The 19,221-nt window shown below is 33.4% G+C and overlaps 1 long non-coding RNA gene across 1 annotated transcript in view; it reads left to right on the top strand.

Moving 5' to 3' along the window:
* LOC110267446 overlaps window positions 11,287-19,221 on the top strand; it is a 13,441-nt gene continuing 5,506 nt past the window's right edge. The window contains exons 1-2 of the long non-coding RNA XR_002355085.1: window positions 11,287-11,834; window positions 18,201-18,206. This is a non-coding gene — a long non-coding RNA (uncharacterized LOC110267446). The remainder of the gene's footprint in view (window positions 11,835-18,200; window positions 18,207-19,221) is intronic.

Genomic DNA, 19,221 nt, shown 5'->3' on the forward strand with positions numbered 1-19,221 from the left:
ACTTAACTTGAATGAACCTATTCATTCTTCTAAGCCTATAGTGGAGATGGAGACAATGCAGAAGATGAGGATGGAACTCAAAATAAAGAGTACAATAGAAAAAATGCAGAATTTTACAAGTTGTTCGAAATTTTTCATTAGACAAATCAGTAGCTGCTACATCTAAAAATTCATCTCATGACAAGTTAATGGTTGCTGAAAATGCTTGACTAGACAAATCATTTACTGCTACATCTAGAAATTCATCATAAATCTTGCATTCTTTCGAGCCATGATCAATTGCTCCAACTACTTCTGAGTGTCCATCCAAAGCTAGACGTAAAACGTGGACGTGAGTCTAAGCATTATTAGACTTTTGATGCCATATGTATGTACAAGTATTTTTTTGAAGTACTTTACCGATTCTTTAGTCACTCAATTACTCATTTATTTTTTTTTTTAAAGTAAAAGCTCAACATTCAAGTGGAATAAAGTAAGATAAAGACAAGAACGATAAAGGCATAACAACTCCTATGTCATCTCCTATGTTTTCCATAACTAAAGGACAATGATCTGAAAGATCTCTCGGACCACCCTGTAGACGCGTCTCTGGGTACACTTCAAGCCACCCCAAAGAGACTAGGTTTCTATCGATACGACTGCACGACTGCCCCCTAAACTATGTATGCTTTCGATCATTCAGTGCCAAATCAAACAACTCCATATCATTTATCTATGTTCTAAAATCTGCCGCCGACGTTGGTAATGTAGTTGCTTCTTTCCTTTCCTCCACATGCAAAATTTCATTAAAATCTCCTAAAGAACAGAGCGGCACCTGACACAATCCTGCAATATAACTCAATTCTTCCCACATGGAGATCTTCTCAGCCCTCTCATGCGGTCCATACACTAAGCAAATAGCACAGTGAAAGTTATCTTTTACCACAACCCCTTCTATGCACAGCCATTTATCCCCTTTATAGCAATTATATAGTTTAAAAGCCTCTTCATCCCATATTAGCAATAACCCTCTAGAAGTCCCAATGGAACTAACACACTCCCAACATGCTCTGTCACTTCCATAAATACGCACAACATCAAATTTAGGTATTAACTCCTTTTTTGTTTCTATCAAACCCAACATTTCCAACCTAAATTTATTTTTGAAAGGCTTAAGCATACTAACTTTTGCAGCACCTCCCAACCGCTGTATATTCCAAGAACAAAAAATCATTTGACCAAATTATTACACACCTGTTTACGATTTTTTGGCCGACTTCTTCGAGCTTTTTCTTTTTGCTTAGCCTATCGTCGTTTCATAGCGATTGCTTCATTCTGCTCTTGCAAAATAGCCATAATATCCTCTTCATCACTGTACTGAGCACCTGACTCTATAGCGAGTTTCCAAGCTTCTTTGTTCTCAGCCATCTCCTCTTCCTAGCTCGGCCTCTGTTCCTCAGAATCTAGTTTCCTACCACCATCCAATTGATCCTGCATCTCTGAATCTGAAAGTGCACCTTTCTCACTTGCTTCCTCTTGTCCGTTACCATTCCGAGTCGATACATGCAACAAGATTTCTCCCTCCTCCAGCCCCAACCCGGACTTGCCTCGAAGTTGCTAGACCGCTTCTGATGCATCGCAGTTTCGGATTTTGTCATCGACATTACCGTGGCTCGTAGTTCCTGCAATCCGCTTTTTCCTTGATTCGTCCAAGTTACAGGTGATCCGTTGAGCATGTTTAGGCTCAGTGTTCAAAGCCATGTCCTTCCTCATAAGCCTTCGTTCACCCTCTTCAATGGTTGCTTCCTCCGTAGAGGTCATCTCTTCATCAAGCCCACCAGCCACTGCAACCTGTGCACCCTCCTCCTTTTTCGCGTTGCTGTTCCCAGCAATCTTCTACCGGGTTCCGCGGCTCGCCCCCTGGAACATTCATGCTTCCACGCTCCGGACCCGCGGTCAATTAACACCTTCCTTGTCGGATTGGCACAGTGGGAGACTCCCTTACTGCCGACGCTGGTTGTCCGAGAACCTGCTCGCCTTCCTGACGCGTCCTATCGTCTTCGTTGCCAACACCTGTAGCCGCCTTGCTCACAGGAAACTGATTCAGGGGAGTTTGGTTCTGCCGGGTCAAGGTTGGAACTGGGACAGACCTAACCCGGTTTGGGAGTCCAGCCGCAGGCCTAGTCCAACAGGCCCTGTCCCTTACCCAACAATCATGCTCCATAATCACCTTATTGGGCCTATTATTTCCCTGCCCACTATCATGCCTTGTGTTATCACATATTTGGCAATCAAAACCTTCCTCATAATTATTAGATACCGTTGCCTCTGAATCCAGATCCTTATTAATTCCATATGACCCCTGAGAATCTTCCTTGTCCATTAATGCCGCATAAATTCCGTTCCCGTCATACGAATTTGAAATTTTATAATTCCATTCATTTAAATCCAGACATGAAATTACCTTTATGTCCTTATCTTGTTCGTCGTTCCTGAGATCTACCGTCATTAGCACCGCCACCTGATCCCAATCCACCACCCTCCATTCATCTCCATGATTCAATATACCACTAGAACTTCCATGCTGCATCTTTTCTATATTTATCATGTGCTTGTCTCCAATCTCCTCCTTACTTTTTCGAAAGCATTCTTCTCTATACACCTCTCCACCCACTTCTCTTACAAGGACGTCAAAACCACTTGTCCCTATTGTAACGTGAATCCATTCGTTAATCATATCAAAAACACACGTATCAATTAGAACTTTACCCACACTGAAGGAATTACACGAATCCGTTAGATTATCCCACTCCACTACTTCGCCCCATTGCTCTCCTATCCTGCAAAAAGTATTCCTTGACCATGTATGTAAAGGAACTCCATAACACTCCAACCAAACCCTTCTAGACTCGCTTTTCTCATTTTCGTCCCATCTCCATACCTTATAAAATAATTTTAATAAATCGTTCATTCTGAAAGTGTATGCTTCTTCAGCACTCATTTATTTATACTCATTTGCATATTTTAGACGAGTACAAAGTTAGTATATGCCTTCATTTATTAGTGAAGGATGTGCATAATTTGCCAGAAGATTTGTCCATAGTTGTCAATTTTGATAAACAACATGCAGTAATATGAGAAGCAGCTTGACTACTAGCAGGAGTTTGTGGAAAATTGGCCACTGATTGTGTAGTATTTCTAATCAATTTTGAAAAGTGGTCAGCCATTTCAGAGAGATTTTTTGAAAATTAATGGAATACCTTTTGTGTTAATTAATGGTAGTTCTTGACAATTGCTTTATAGTACTGTTGCAACATTCTGTTATTGTTGTTTATTATTTTTTTGTGTTAATTAATGGTAGTTCTTGACAATTGTTATATAGTACTACTGGTGCATAATTCTGTTATTATTGTTTATTATTTTGTGTTAATTAATGGTAGTTCTTGACTTGCTATATAGCATTGCTGCTGCATAATTCTATTTAGGTTGTTTATTATTTTGTGTTAATTAATGGTAATTCTTAACTATTGCTATATAGCACTGCTGCTGTATAATTCTATTATTATTGTTTATTTATATTGCCATATGGACCAATCATTGTATTTGTTCTCTGTTGAGGGGTCAATGTAATGTCACTTACACAACTTTAGGGACCATTCTAAGTTCATTAATGCAATTTGAGAGACCTTTTTGAGTCTCAATTAGCAATTTTACTACTGACTTTTTAGTTATGTAGGGACTTCTCCATGTAGTTCAGGATGTGTTTCCAAATGTCCATCACAGATTCTGTGTTTGGCATTTATCAAGGAACTTCAACAAACAATGGAAGGATAATGAGTTTAGAGGGTTGCTTTGGGAGTGTGCAAAGTGTACCACTCAAGAAGGGTTCATTGAAGGGATAAAAAAATGGAAAGGATAAATAAAGATGCATAGACTTATCTTTGCAAATGGCCAAAGAACTCATGGAGCATGACATTTTTTAGTAATAACCTAAAATATACAACATCTATAATAATGCCTGTGAGGTTTTCAACTCACAGATCAAAGAACCTAGAGTCAAGCCTATTATCATACTATTAGAGGAGGTGATGATGTATGCCATGAGATCTATAGCCAGAAACAAGGTGAAGATGAGGAACAACATTTGAATCCTACCTCCAATATAGCGGAGCAGGTTGGAAAAGATAAGAAAAGAAAAAAAAATTAGATTTCCATGTGGTCTGGTGATACAAATGATGAGAAACTTGAAGTTCATAGCTGGCCGACCAATATGGCTGTGGACTTAGGCAAGAGGTTATGCACATGCAGTTTTTGGCAACTAAGTAGTATATCTTTTATGCATGTTTTTTGGTTATTTTATCCATGACTTACTATTGCCATTACTTTTATTTATGGAAGTGAATTTTTGTGTAGGAATGCCATGTGTGCATGCATTTGTTGCATTGGCAAGGACTGGTAAAAGGCCAGGCGAATTTTGTCACAAATAGTTAACTATAAAAGCATACAACAACAAATATGCCTTCCATATAAATCTACTTCTTGGTAAAGTACTGTGAAAAAAATTACCACATAACAAACCTCAAGCATTAAAATTCAACAAGAAGTCAGGGCCAATTAAGAAAAGAAGAAGAAAGGATGCTGATAAAGAACCATTATAGACACGAAACACAAGACCTCCCTAAAAGGAAGTATAAAAAAGGACATTGTAGCTACTGTGGTGAAATAGGTCACACCAAAAGAAATTGTGGTAAGAGGGCTGTTGACTTAGAATCAGCTACTATAGCTGCTGCAGCGGCTGCTGCTAATGATACTAATAGAGGCCAGGTCAATAATTCTGCTCCAACTACTATTGTAGATGGTGGTGATGCCACACCTGTGCCACAGTCTCAGGTCAAAATTCAGCTTGATCTTAGTCAGTCCGTTTTGTTAGAAACTGATGACTCTCAACAGGTTTATATTATTAGTTACACACACACACACACACACACACACACACACACACACACACATATATATATAATTACTTCAACACTCTTTTAAATTTTATTAATCACTTCACATGTTTTATATATAGGTGCAACCCCTTCTTGTTTGGCTAACCAAGCTCCCTTCTAAAAGGAAGTTGTCCAAACCCAGAAGTAGCACTCCATCAACAAGCACCCTACCTGCCACCACCCACCACCAACATCCCACCTGCAATCACTCCACCAGCAAGTACCAATCCACCTAATCCCATGCAAGGTGCAACACAGGAAACTGTATCAAGACTTGCAAATTTAATCCGATTTCTGCCTACTCTTGGATTCAAGCCACCCAGAACCAAAAATTAATGAATTACATTGTTATGTTTAGGGACAGATAGTGTCTTTGTTTATCTATTTTGATTAAGTTATTTACTTTGTATGCTTTCTTAATTAGGATCCTAGTGTTTGGAATTTATGAGATTTATATTTTGACAACTTTGATATACTTGGTGACCATTGTTCTAGCTCTATAATGTCTTTTTTGGATGTATTTTTTACATTATGAATATGAACTATAACTTTCTTGAATTGATCTATATTAGATGTAACGTCCCAAACTTTTTCTGAAATATTTTATATTTGATTTCTTTTATTGTTACCCTATCCTTTAATTTTATCAAAATTCCTACACTACCCTTATTCTTTTTACCAAAACCTAACCCTAATGCCTAAATTAAACCCACACACTCTTACTCTCACATAAGCATACACTCTGAAGTCTGAACAAAAGAAATAGAGAAAAGGGGGTGAGAAAGTCACCGAGGGAAGAAGAGAAGAAGATGACGGCACTGGCAAAGCAAAGAGAAGCCGTCGCCGCTGTCGAGTTATAGAGGCAGAGGGAGAGACGAATAAGGAGAGAGATGGATAAAGAGAAGGCAGCACCACTATCGTCGCTGCTGGGACTCATCGCTGGAGTTACGGTCATCGCCGTTGAAGGGGCCGCGTCGGACGGAGACATTGCCTTCGCTGAAGCTCACCGCTGGTAGTGTTGCTGCTGGGACGTCAGAGCTTGTAGTGTTGCTGCGGGAGTCACTCCAGAGGAGAGGAACCACCGCCACCGTTATTCTGTTGTGTCCTTCACCGTCGACGTTGGAGAGGGTCACCGGAGTTGCTGATGCTCCATCCTCTTGTTTTCTTTGGTAAGAGTCATCTTGTTCTACCTTATCTTGCCGTAAAGCCTTATTATTGACTTTGTCCTACCTTGCTTAATACCCCTTTCTGCCTTTGCTCAATTTTAAACTACCATATGTAAATTTATTTCAAATATTTGTAATTTTCTTATTCAACTTATATTTGAGTCGGTTAGGCTTGCTTGGGGATTATTTTCCTAAGCGCCGATCATGGCTCATTTTGGGCCGTGACAAAGTGGTATCAGAGCTTTAGGTTAACCTGTGAAATATGGAGCAAGTGTCCTATGGTAGGATCACAATTGTATAAATAGAAGCGCGCCTATTTGTACAAATTGTGACACTATCAAAGGCCTATAGAAATGTCCTCTTTGTCCTTTGTCATTGTTGTCTTCTGATTATTGTGATCATGCGTCTTCTGCCACTTCTTACTATTCCTGTCCTTTTGTATCTAATCTAGACTTAACCTTTGGTAAATTTTTTTCGAACATATTTTTGCAATGGTTTCAGCTTTGGTTTCGGTTTGTGATTTCTCTTGTAGCTAGTTCTGATTTTTTTTCCGATTTTGTGAATGTTTGCTTTAATTTTTTTTCTTTCGTCTTCGTATGCTCTATGATTCCTGAGTCAAGATATCATGCATTATTTAGAAAATTCGATCGATGTTTGTTATAAATTGCTATCTAATTCTTTTATAGAACAGTATTTGGATTTGTAGATTTCATGGATTTGTTGAGTTTTGATCGAAATGCTTTGTTTTGGATTTGATAAGCGATATTGAAATTTTTCTTCTTATGTTGATAATCTTTAAAATTATAACATAATTTTGATTTGCCTTTGATTCTTTTTTATAAATCAATAATTTTGAAAATTGTTATCTAGTTGCTCAAGAAGAAGAACTATGTGATGAAACATATGATGTTGTTTGTGTGATTGGTGATTTTCTTTGCTTAAGTGTAGTGAATTAATTGGGTGATCAGTTCGCTATATCAAAAGTCTTTTCTGACCTAAGTTTGATTGTGCTTTTCTAATTTGATATTCTGGTTCCGTTATGGTTCTTTGTTTTTGGATATGGTTTTTCTGTCAGGAACTATTTTTAACTTGATAAGTTGAGAGAAAGATTGTGAGCATTTGCCTTTTAGATGGTGATTATAAAATGAATTTTGCTTTCGGCTAAGATATGAAACTTGAGAATTTTCTTAACCCTTTGCTTTTTGAAAATCATCTTATTCTCAACCATTATTTTTATTCTTAGATAATTAGAAGATTTGTTTTTCTTGGTTTGTATTGCCCTTGTGAGATTGGGATTGTAGGTCTTAGATATTGGAAAGAATTGCTAGCAATTTCCGACAAAAGGACTAGATATCCAATTTTTTTTAAGCTGAATAAATTATTTATATGAGTTTTTCTCTTTATTATATTCAACTAATTATTATAAACTTTTTTTTTTGGAAGATTAGTAGTTTAAGATGTCCTTGCTCTTGTAACAAAGTTATTGCTAATTTTATTATTAGTATTATTGAGTATTTACCTGAATATTTCCTTGCTTTGCATCTTAATCATTAACCTTTATGTCACGATTATGGAAGTTGAGTTCTCTTGCTCTGCACTCATTTAAGTATTTAATTATTATATTTCTTGACTCTTTTTGAAATTGTTAAAATATTTTAGCATTTGGCATTTTGATTTCTATCAGAGTGTATTGTATACATAAAACATCACCATTACTTTAAGCTTTTTTCCTTCCTTTTTCTTTTGAGAAATTTCTTTTACACGGGTTTCACATCTTCCTCCAACCAGTGATGATTATTATATGCTCCGATTTTTATTTTATTTATTCTTGTGCATATTAACTTTTTAAGAGCCATTAATATCAGTTGAAAACTGTTGCAAAACAGATATATATATTTGTCTATATAAAATATGTGCCTCAGTGTATGTAGAATGACTGGTTCACAATTGGCAACTTATAGTTTATAATTGTTCTCCTTTTCACATAAAAGATAGTCAGCCTTTTTCTATAACCATGGTTATACTTGCATGTCTGTTTTCCATTTATTTATATATAAAAAAAAACAACGATAAAGATATATATGTATACATTTGAGTTTGTCTTTAACTCGTGAACTTTAAGTTCAATTAACTATTTATGAATATGAATTTTTTTTTGGGTGTTTTATCTTTACAAGAAATCTGATTTCATACTAATTTTTCTAAATTTTTTTTTTGCTACGTGTCTTGATTATGTTAAAAACAAATTCATAATTGGAGATGTAAAAGAAAAGGGGTAGTTATTATAATTGATCCTAGTGTGTTAATCGCTAATACTTTAACTTTTAATTTATTTATTTTTATTATTATCTTATATGTGAAATTATTTGTAACTTCATACTAAGTCTAGCTTCATGATTATAGGAAATCGTTTAACTTTATTTTACAACAACAAAAAAAAAAGAGTTAAATGTACTGGTGAATTTTGGCCTTGAGGATAATGAAATGATTGCTTATATTTTCGCATGTTTTACGTTATTTATATATTATTTATAGTCAAAAGTTATTAAAGTTTATTATGGCATATTTAATATTCAAGGTTATGGCAAAAATTAATTCAAATAGACTTTGTCAAAGAATTTTAGATAAAAAAAAATGAGCATGTTAATTTTTGTGACAATTACTGTTTTTAATTTTCATAACAGTTCAATTGTCTTTTTAAAAGGTGCGGTCAAATCTTCAATTCGCTGCTTTGTTTTGCTCCTCTGTTATTGTCTTTATCTTGTTTGGAACTTTGATATACAATTATTGTTGGTACTTTATTTACGTTGTATGTTAGTTGTTGTTCAGTTTTTCTTGTCTATAGTATCGTTACTTCCTATTGTTTTATTTAACTTCATTTGTCCTAGTGTTCTTATTTTGGTCTATAAATATTATAAACTTTAGACCTTGTATGTTTTTCTTCTTTGATTTTCAAAGATTGGCTTATTTGATTGTGTTTCTATTCATTCTCTTAAATCTTTGTGAACATTGTCACGGACTATAGTAGCCATCTCTCGTGAACTTTGCGCTTAGTTGATTCAACTTGAACTTGTTTTGACCTAATATTCCATTTTTTTTTATTGTTTCTATCAAAGCTCCTCGATTCAGATTTTCTTGTTAGGATGTAATTGACTCTCTTTCTGGCACACTTAACTGTTTTTATACATCATTGCTTAATTGTGATCTTACGCATCCTTCCAAATTCTTGCGAACCTCATTTGTGATGTTGCTCTTCTCTTTCTAAGTTTTGTATCCTTTTGAGTAAACTCGAGCTTGTTTCGGTGTCACGTGCGATTTTCAGATAGCAAGCGATATATTAGTTCATTAGGACATAACTTATTGATGCAGAAGTTCAGAAAGTTGTAATTCTAAGACTTGAAATAAGACTGATTGCTTCCATGGATGTATACTACAAAACCAAGGAGATTATAAAGTAAGATTGTATTTGAGGAGATTGACGAAGAAGTGAAGAGTGTTATGTATATTTGAGTTGTCAATGGAACGAGAGTCGGTGAATGCCAACCGTATCGTTTTAACACACATCTATCTTGAAATTTTAACACCCGATTATACTTCTTTTTCATGTTTGGTAGAAGGCTAAAACCATGCAACATTTTTCATACGGTATTAATTTTCGAGGACGAAAATTCTTTTAAGGGGGATAGAATGTAACGTCCCAAACTTTTTCTGAAATATTTTATATTTGATTTCTTTTATTGTTACCCTATCCTTTAATTTTATCAAAATTCCTACACTACCCTTATTCTTTTTACCAAAACCTAACCCTAATGCCTAAATTAAACCCACACACTCTTACTCTCACATAAGCATACACTCTGAAGTCTGAACAAAAGAAATAGAGAAAAGGGGGTGAGAAAGTCACCGAGGGAAGAAGAGAAGAAGATGACGGCACTGGCAAAGCAAAGAGAAGCCGTCGCCGCTGTCGAGTTATAGAGGCAGAGGGAGAGACGAATAAGGAGAGAGATGGATAAAGAGAAGGCAGCACCACTATCATCGCTGCTGGGACTCATCGCTGGAGTTACGGTCATCGCCGTTGAAGGGGCCGCGTCGGACGGAGACCCGAAGCTATCTCCGCCTTTACTCTGCTCCATTGCGGCTGACCCCTACCTCTCCCCTGTTCGTCAGAGCTTGTAGTGTTGCTGCGGGAGTCACTCCAGAGGAGAGGAACCACCGCCACCGTTATTCTGTTGTGTCCTTCACCGTCGACGTTGGAGAGGGTCACCGGAACTGCTAATGCTCCATCCCCTTGTTTTCTTTGGTAAGAGTCATCTTGTTCTACCTTATCTTGCCGTAAAGCCTTATTATTGACTCTTTCCTACCTTGCTTAATACCCCTTTCTGCCTTTGCTCAATTTTAAACTACCATAGGCTGTTGGATTTGCTGTCATTGTTACCGTGGTTGTCCCATGTTATTGTTACTAGGGCTGTTGGCATTACTGCAGTGAGAATTGAAATTGTTGCTACTACCCAATCCAAATTCTGCACTCTTTCGTACCCTTTAATTCGGCACTCCGGGTTTGGTCTATTCGGTCTCTTAGGACCACGCTGTGAGTAGGCTTTACATTTATAACCGTTAATTTTCTTTATGATTCATGCTATTTTGAGTTTCTAATTATATTTATAAAATTATTGTTGAAGAACTTTGATTTGATTAGAATAATTGATTTATTATAGTTGAAAAAAAATATATATATTTTTATGAAGTTCATATCTTAGAAATTTTACATGAGACTATATATATGTTTGATGAAGTTTTATATTATTTTAGAATATTTGATTTTATTCGAATATATACTTTTGAAGCATTGAAGTATTTGTTAGTATTTACTGACTTTGAAATTGTGAAATGTGTTTGAAATTACTTATGATCAAAGAAGTTATGATTAGAAAATATTTCTTATGAGAAAGTATTATTTAATTTGATACCTCATATGTTTGCAAGACTGAAGAATTTGTTATATTTGAAAATATGTATTTTGAATTGGTTTGGGAGGCTCGTATTAGAAAACCGTAGTTAACGGCGGTTATGACGTTAACTTAGATGCATCTAACTCAGACTCCAGCTAGCAGGGGTGTTGCTAGCCTAACGTGTAGGCCACACGTTAGATCTGTTATTCTGTTAGGACACACGAGAGGAAAGGGCTACCCATTGAGGTGGAGCCGCCCAAGTGTGGACTTTTGATTTGATTTCTGTATGAGAACTCCCTTATTGATTCGCTTATTATGATCAATTACTATTTTCTAATTAAGAAATTACTTTAATAATAATGTTATACGGTCTCATGTGGATTATAAATGTATTGTCTAGTCACTGAGTTGCAAAACTCATTCCGTTTTTCTAAAAATATTTTTCAGGAATAAATACTTGAATATGTGAGCTCTCTATCCAAGAATTATGATCTACAATAGGTATTTGTTCCTTGTTGAGTTCCTAGACGTTGTATGCTCCATATGTCACAGGCAGGATCCACTCATATTTATTTTATTTTTTGTTTGTTAAAAATATGTAATTATTCATTTTAAACATTGTAAATTTATTTCAAATATTTGTAATTTTCTTATTCAACTTATATTTGAGTCGGTTAGGCTTGCTTGGGGATTATTTTCCTAAGCGCCGATCATGGCTCATTTTGGGCCGTGACATTAGATTTTTGGTTTTATTTTGTCCCCTGATGTGCAAGTAAGAGTAATTCCAAACACAATTCATTTTCATTTCATTGCAAACCAGAAATATTTACAGTCACATAATGTGAATATGCACCTCTCATTTGTTTTTAGCAAGATACAATTGTCTAAATTGTCTATCCCACTTTACAAATAAAATAACTTCAGTAACCAGAAACATACATACAAACAACACAGTCCCACCCATTTTCAGAATCCTAATTTCAAACTCTAGACTTCTAAGCTTTCAAGAATCTTCATCTTCCACTTTTCGTTGTCAACACCTGCTCTGCCATTAACTATTGTCATGTTTTCTTCTTGAATTTTATCTGCCCACAGAAATAGCCCATACTACCTCTTACTTACAGTTTACACCCAAAAAAGGTTGGAAGTGAAAGATTTTATACAGAAACACAACAATAAAGAATAACCACTTACATTGTAGTTTGGACAATCAAAGAAAGGCCTCCCTGGGTTAGTATCAGTTCCTGACCATCGCGAACCGATTGTGAGCCGCATCCATACCAATCTGGCAAACGAGACTCCCTGTTTTTGGTGGTTCCCCTAGCAACGCTTCCAATAGAGCGTGGGTTATTTGAGCTCCCAGCCACATTACTCGCTCTACCCATCATTATTTCAACTTGGAGATGAAGAAGACAATCCAGTAGAAAACAAGAGCTTGAGCAGAGATGATATAGTAATTTTTCTAATATATATACTTCAGGTGCTAAATTTCATTTTTTAAACTTGTTTTTATCCTCATGAATATATATATTTCAAATTTTAGATAGAAGAGACTATAAAAGAAATTAGTAGGGTTCAAATATGGGATATCTCTCACAAGAAAAAAGATGAAAATTATGTTAATGAAAAGGCTAAAGAAATAGTGGTAAGGTTAAAGTGCAATAAGTAACTTGTTTGTATTTTTTTCTTTCTTTTTTATAAGATAATACTATGTTTGATTGTTCTTCTTTCTTTTTTATATATGTAAGAGAAAATTAAAGCACATAGCACTCAACAAATAGTGGAATCAACTATTAATTCTCCTCTTGGTGTTCTTGGAGTAGTTCTTAGGGAAGAGCACACTAGTTGAGTTTGAGGTTTAGGCATGGGGGTTATCCCAACAATTACTTTTAAGAATAACACTACAAGAATTAGTCAAATGAATTTAGATTGTTCAAATGATATTGGCACATCATTCACTTGTAGTCCAAATGTACAAGAAGAATTGGATATTATCAAAGTGCAATTGCAAGCGCTAGTTTCCTATATTACATCTAAGGTAGGAGGTAAGATCCTGGTGTAATTAGCTGTAATGTTTCCTAATTAACAAGTTTTTCAGGTACAAACAAAATTTATGTTCTTATTATTTTAAATTTATTTGCTGTTATTGATAGAATATGCCATTTATTACACTAATTTATACTAATTATGATTATTTTGAGGCAAATATATGTTGATATGATTGTTCTAATTTAATATATGTTCTAAAAGGGGAATAAAAGTACATGGTTGAGTTAGAATCGCTAGATCAGAGTTAAAAAGAAAAAGAAAAGAATCTGAACTTTATTTATGTTTGCTAATGTGTTAAAATTGCTAGATGAGAGTTACAAAGAACAAGAAAAATCAGTAATTTTTTTTTCATAAATTATTGTGCTCACAAATGATACATTTGTTGTAGGAATTAGATCAAGAGAGCAAGATTTCATCGCCAAAAGAATTGGAGAGTAGGTCTTATGGAGAGAGTAACAAGGAAACATGATTTTTGGATACTTTGATACTTTGTTTTTGAATTATATTATCTTTAATACTTTGTTATTTTTGATACTTTGAAAAAAAAATCATGTTATCTTTGATATTTTGTTTTTGAATGATGACTTTTAATTTTTGGAGATATTGTATGAATTAAAAATCATGATATGATGTTTGGTTTTATAGCTATGACTTTTGGTTATTAAGAGATTTTAAAGTTTGAGTTTCGAAAATGCCACTTCAAATAGGAAAAAATTATTTTAATGCGGTCAAAATGATAGTTTCAACGGCCATTTTAAGAGGTAAAAAAGGTTGTTTCAATCCTATTTTAAAAAGCATAAAATTGTCAACATAATTAGGAAAAAACGACAATTAAATCTGTCATTTTATTTAGGAAAAAATAGCGGTTCAAACAGCCATTTTAAATAGAGAAAATCTATCATATTTGGGTTTAAAATTGCCATTTTATGCAAAAACAATGTCATTATACTCTAATAAAAATGACGGTTACAATCGTCATTTTTAAACAATTAAAAATTGCCATTTTATATGGTTGAAATGACGGTTAGAACTACCATTTTAACTATCGCAAAACTGTCGTATTATCCTGAGGTAATTGTGGTAGTTTTTAAAAACTATCGTAATAACCAGAATGGCGACCAGGATAATGGCATTTCTTCGAGGTGCCGTTTTTGGTAATAATGGCGGTTCAAACTGCCGTATTTACTAAAAAAAAAGCCATTTTTTAACCTTTTTTTGTAGTAATGGTTTACAAGGTTATTACGAAGGTTCTGGTTAACAGACTTCGTCCTCATCTCATGGATATTGTTGGTCCTCTTCAAGGAGGATTTATTCCAGGAAGGGGATCACCTGACAACATCATTATTGTGTAAGAGATTCTCCATTTTATGAAGCAGACTAAGTCAAAGAAAGGCATCCTGGCATTTAAGATTGATCTGGAGAAAACTTATGACAAAGTTGATTGGAGGTTTCTGAAACAAACTCTTATGAGCTTTGGTAGTTTTCCTACTTCTGGCGTTAACTTATTCTAGAAAAAGAAATCAAATTTTTGGCTTGGCTTTGTCTTAGATAAGCTCTTGCTACTGCTGTTTTTTTGTTTCAGGAGAGGCATGTGGACCTCAGATAGTTATCTTAGATGTCTTTCTTGCTAGGAATCGGTTTTTCATTGCGTTTGGGATTGCCCGAAAGCTCAGCTAGTTTTGAGATTTCCTGTCAGTCTCTGGATTTGAAGAACTGGTTCTTGCTCCATAGCAAAGAGCACCCTTTCAGATTCTTTTATGGACTTTGGTGAATTTGACTATCTAAGAATAATGAGATCTTTAATCTCCACGAGCCTTGGGCTCCATATAAAGTGACTACGATAACTTTAGCCTTAAAAAAGGAACTTAAGAATATTTTTAAATTACAGCGGGTGTCTATCCCTTCTGCAATTAGTAGCTCTTGGTTTTCACCATTGGTGGGTACTTTTAAGGTCAATTGTGATGCTAGTTATTCTGGAACTAGTGATCGTGTTGGTTTTGCCTGTATTATCAGAGACTAAAATCGGAGTTGGCAAAGAGACTCTTTAAGAACGATTGAGAGTAATAATATTCTACAATGAGAATTCTTTGCTATTTGGAGAGGATATCTCCTAGCTTAAGATTTGGGACAAAGAGATGTTAATTGTAAAACGGATTGTGTGGAGGCTTTCAATCTTGTTAATAATTCCCAAGATAATTCTGGTGTTTGTTGATCCTTTGTTGCTTAAAATCAGGGATATTATGGCTTGAAATGGCGTGTTGATCTCCATTTGATTTTGAGAGATGCAAACACAGTGGCGAACATCATGGCAAAGACGGCGATGAGGTTTCATTCTCCCAAAGCAGAGATTTCGTCGCCTTTTTAGGAGTTTGGGAGTAGTATTTAGCGAGATTGCCCTGCTTCTTAATTAGTACCTTGGACTTTGTTTTGCTTTTCCATTTGTTTGTTACTTTTAAGTCACAGAAAAAAAAAGTACATGCTACGCATACATGGATATGGTAAATTAAAACAAGGTTTAATTTCTCTGTTGGTCTCTATAGTTTCACTAAATTTTCAATTAGGTCCCTATATTTTTTATTTTCAATTAGGTCCCTATATTTTTTATTTTCAATTGAGTCCTTACACTATTTTTAATTTTATAATTAGGTCCTTCCTAGTGTAAAAAATGTTAAAATTAATTGAATATTTCTTTGCAAATTGAAGGTATTAATAATTAAAAACCTAAGTAGATCTTTGACTGCATGTATTTTGGGAGAAATATTTTGTTAATTTTAACATTTTTGATATGAAAAGGACCTAATTAGAAAATTAAAAACAGTATAAGGACCCAATTGAAAAAAAAATATAGAGACCTAATTAAAAATTTAGTGAAACTACAAAGACCAACTGAGTAATTAATATAAACTTTAAAACAATAACCAAACACAACTCATAATATAAGAATATAGGAGGCCTCAAAAGCCGAATTTACAATAAAACTTCACAATTAATATAGAGGAATATTAAAGGACCATCAGAAATTATTGATTTAATTAATTTCTACATCCAAGTCAGTTAACCAATCAAGTCTAAGAAAGTAGCTTTAACATAATTCACCTCCACTCGCCACAATCTCTAACGAACTTTTGACTTAGCGAGCAAATATATATAACTACCTTTTTTATTTGGATTTTTTTTTTCGAATTTTCTCTACGTTTTCTACATTTTCTACGTTCTCTTCCTTTTCTGCATTATGTGCATTCTCTTCTTTCTCTGTGTTCTCTTCGTTCTCCAAATTCTCTTCGTTCAAGATCAATGCTCTTTTATTTGAAATCAAATAGTGAAATCAGCTTTGAACAAGTATTTTATTTTCAAAGATAATGAATGATTCAAGTTCAGACTATCAATTGAACCAGGGAGAATTAGATTATTATTTTGAATCGAATCAAGTGGGTGAGGTGTGGTTCGAATCTGTTTAATGTAGTTCGTTAATAGTTTATGATTCTGTAGTTGATTAATTTCAGTGTAAAAACTAAGAAATTTATGTGTTATTGTTAAGAAATTTCAGTGTATTTTTATTCTGATAAATTCTGCATAATTCAAAACTCTTCCTCTTCCTCTTCCTCCTCTTTCTCTTCTACTGCTTTTTCTTCTTCTTTTTTATCATCATCATCATCATCATTTTCTCCTTTTTTCTTATTCATCTTTTTCTTCTTGTTTCACCTTCTCAAGTTTTTTCTTGTTTTACTCTCTTAACAAGAATAAAAATAAAAAAAATTAAACAAAGAAGAAGAAACACATAATGCTGTAAAATTACTAGGAAGAGGATGAACCTACATTCATTCAACTAAAAGAAAGACAGAAATAAGGAAAAAAGAAGAAAAAATGCAGCATTAAAAAAAATATTTTTGTGCATTTTAGCAAAATGTCGGTGTAAAAACTAAAAAATTTATATATTATTGTTAAGAAATTTCGTTGTATTTTTATTCTAATAAGTTCTGCATAATTTCATCATCATTATCTTCTTTTTATTCATCTTTTCCTTCTTGTTTTACCTTCTCAAGTTTCTTCTTGTTTTACTCTCTTAACAAGAATAAAAAAAATCAAACAAAGAAGAAGAAAAAATATATAATGCTGCAAAATTATTAGGAAGAAGATGAACCTACATTCATTCATCTAAAAGAAAGAAATAAATAAAAAAATACAGCATTAAATAAAAGTTTTTATGCATTCGTAGCAAAATTTCGGGGTAAAACTAAGAAATTTAGGTGTTATTGCTAAGAAATTTTGGTGTATTTTTATTTTAATAAGTTCTGCATAATTCAAAACTCTTCCTCTTTCTTCTCATCTTCTGATGCTTCTTCTTCTTCTTTTTCATCATTATCATCTTTTTTTTCTTTTTTATCTTTTCATTCTTGTTTCGCCTTTTCAAGTTTCTTCTTGTTTTGCTCTCTTAACAAGAATAAAACAAAAAAATCAAATAAAGAAAAAGAAGAAACACATAATGTTGTAAAATTACTAGAAAGAGGATCAACCTACATTCATTCACCTAAAAAAAGAAAGAAAAAAAATGCAGCTTTAAAAAAGATATTTTTGTGCTTTTGTACTAAACTTTAGGTGTAAAAACTAAGACATTTATGTGTTATTGTTAAGAATTTTGGTATTTTTTTTCTGATAAATTATGTATAATTCAAAACTCTTCTTTTTCCTCCTCCTCATCTTCTGCTGCTTTTTCTTCTTTTTTATCATCTTCTTCTTATTTTATTTTCTCATAATTCTTCTTGTTTGATTCTCTTAAGAGGAATAAAAAAAAAAAAAGAAAAATCAATACTGCGAAATTACTAGGAAGAAAATGAGGAAAAGAAAAAACCAGCAACAACAACAGCAATAAAAGAACAACAATGGAGAGAAAACACGCGAAAAAGAAGTATATGCTTGCATTAGTGAAGCACGCGTGTGTACACACTGTGTGTAATGAAAGTGGTTTTTATTGGATTTGGTTGTCAAAAAAACTTAAATGTGTAGTGAGACTCTTATTGTTTTTGGCCATCAGTTTGTCACAGTTTGTCATTAATAGTTAAAAGTATGTTGTTGGATTACTAGATTAAAAGAATTGAATTAATGACTAAATAATATTTTAAATCAATAAATTTTAATGGCCTTAATGTTTTTTATTAATATAATATGATCAAATTGAATTAACAATTATAATTAACATTTATTAATTAATATAATGAAACTGGATCATTTGGCTGCGAAAAATTTGATTGTTTTGATAATAATTAATTACTATATTTAAAGATTTGTATAAAATATTCATGCACGTATATATATGTATGGTGATTAATTTTTTTTATTGAGAATTTTAGAATTTTATTTACCGATTGTAAAACTATATTATTATCACATAATTTTTATTAGAACATACATATTATAGTTATATATTTGTATAAAATTGCATGCATACAAATTAAAACTAAATATAGTATGAGATCATCTGAATTGATCCATGGATAAATATCTTGTGGATGATAATTTTATTTCTACTTAACCAGTCATAGCATTCCGATGATAATCAAGTTAGACGTATCTTATTTTTAGTTCAACAAAAATTTAAGCTATTTATAGTCAAAAGAGATTTTTAGAGAAAACGATAAACACAAAAAATTGATAACCACAAAATTAATTATGTTTTTTTATATATTTATACATGTTATTTTATAAACTTTTTAACAAAATAATTAACTAATAAAATAATTAATTATTTCTCAAAAAATAATCAACAAAGTTACACCACATACATAGTATATACAGATTTCGTATACAAATACATCAGCGGGAGAATGAAATCAACTTCAGCTTTTTCTGAACAAGGGAATTAGTACAAGAAAAAGAGGTGGAATCAAATCACCTAATAATATGCTATCACTAAAGCAACTAGCCAGCCAGTAATGCGAAAGAATATAACCCACAAACGTTTTTTTTTTTTTCTTTTATACTTTTTCTCTGAGAGAATATATATTTTGACAGAATTAGAGAATGTTCGTTATACTATGATCAGTGGATGCTTAAAGTTTTGGCATCATGTCCTAAAGTGTGTGTATA

The sequence above is a fragment of the Arachis ipaensis genome, chromosome B10 (genome assembly GCF_000816755.2).
Source record: "Arachis ipaensis cultivar K30076 chromosome B10, Araip1.1, whole genome shotgun sequence".
In the NCBI taxonomy this organism is placed as follows: domain Eukaryota; kingdom Viridiplantae; phylum Streptophyta; class Magnoliopsida; order Fabales; family Fabaceae; genus Arachis; species Arachis ipaensis.